Here is a 2,067-nt window from a genome sequence, read left to right on the forward strand (position 1 = left end):
TTTAAGTTAGTGTGAACAAGTCATTTCCTGTTGCCAGCAGGTGGCGCTATAATTATAACTGAATATTGGCCTTTAAATGTGTTCAGGCCAGAACTCTTAGAAAACGTGTGAAGTTTTGGGCAGATTGGACATTGAAAAAGGAAGTTGTTGTAACTCATGCATACATAGTATTAATAGCATGCTTTAACACTTAGTAAGTGTTGCTAGCATTTTTGAGCATATATTAGCATGTTTAGCACACAATGGCATATTTTACTGTGTTGCTAATAGTGCATCACAGTGTAAAACATGTCACTTCCTGTTGCCAGTAGGTGGTGCTATAACTATAACCAAATATGAGCATGTAGATGTCTTCAGGCCAGGACTCTGATCAAACATGTGAAGTTTGAGGCAGATTAGACATTGTATGCATGAGTTATAGAAACTTTCTGTTTCACTGCATTAATAGCATGCTTTAACACTTAGCTAAGTGTTGCTAAAATGTTTTAAAATGCTTCTAGCATGTTGCCAGCCTATTTAACACTTGCTGACGCTTTTTATTATGTTGCTAGGAGTCCATAACAGTGTTAACCATGACACTTCCTGTTGTCAGCAGGTGGCGATATGAGTACAACTGAATTTGCTAGCATGTTTTAGTATGTTTCTAGCACATTGCCAGCCTATTTAATACTTGCTGACACTTTTTAAAATGCTGCTAGGAGTCTATAACAGTGTAAAACATGTCACTTCCTGTTACCAGCAGGTGGCGCTATGACTATGACTGAATATGGGCATGGATATGTGTTCAGGACAGAACACCTATCAAACATGTGACGTTTGGGGCAGATCGGACATTGCTTGCCTGAGTTACAGCAACTTCCTGTTTCATGGAGAAACATCAAACTTTGTCAGGACGCCAGGGACACGCCCTTTGACAAACTCAAGATCTTCGCAATTTAGCATCGCAAAGGCCTTATAATTACACTGAAAATGGCAAAAACTGCACGAAAATCATACAGGAAAATCAAAATAACGGACGTCCTGTTCGGTTTCGGATTTTGAACCATGAGACTTTTTTGTAGGTATTGGTGTGTTACATGTGTGTACCAAGTTTCGTACACGTACATGAAACGTAGCTCGAGGGGCACTTCGTTGAAATTTTATAGGTGGCGCTATCAAGCCATTTTGCCACACCCACTTCTTAAAGTGCTTAGGCCCTAAAAACTATTTTTTTGGGAGCTATTGATTTACGGAAGAAAAAGCAAGCAGCGATGGCGGGCCCAAGCCATCAGTGCAAACGCCACCCCGGTGGCATCAGGAAAACTGTGCCCAGCGGGCACATGCATTTACAGTATACAGTAACCAGTCTGGTTTTAAGGGATACGGCAATTAAAGGGTTAATCCAAACCATCAAGACTGTGAAATGTGAAACAGCACAACAATATATAAAACTTTAGTAACACTTTACAATAAGGTTTCAGTTATTAACATTAACTATATTAATTAACATGAACAATAATTATATAGCATGCATTATTGTCAGTTAATATTCAAAACTTAACAACGTGCATGCTGTCATCGAGATGGTGGGACTAAACAGTGCCATGAGCGTAAACAAGAAAGAAAGAAAAAGAAGGAAAGAAAGAAAGAGTTGACGCATATCTGATTTGCATGAAGGGGACATTATGGACATTATAAGGGAACTGAGGTAAAATAGTTTGACCCCTTTTCTCTCCGTCACCTTTTTCACTCTTTTTACTCTTTTTGCATGATACAAAAGGCTTAAGAGTCAACAGTCTTTGTATTTTAAGACAATTAATACAAGATTGTGATGATGCAATGGTTTATCTTTGTTCTTCAAGACATTACAGTATAACAGTATTTTCATAACATATTTATTAGAGCACCAACCAGCACCCAATTTAAGGATTGTGCCACAGCTACCCTAAACTACAGTGGGTATAGAAGAGAAACAACTCAGTGATTCCGGGGGTTTTTTTCTTCTGACATGCGGGTGCTATATCTTTCACTTGGATGTTATAAGTTGCACTGATTAAATACAGCTGGATAAAACAAAAACTGTGTCCG

Source organism: Sinocyclocheilus anshuiensis, unplaced genomic scaffold (genome assembly GCF_001515605.1).
Source record: "Sinocyclocheilus anshuiensis isolate Anshui unplaced genomic scaffold, SAMN03320099.WGS_v1.1 scaffold156, whole genome shotgun sequence".
Classification (NCBI taxonomy): Eukaryota; Metazoa; Chordata; class Actinopteri; order Cypriniformes; family Cyprinidae; genus Sinocyclocheilus; species Sinocyclocheilus anshuiensis.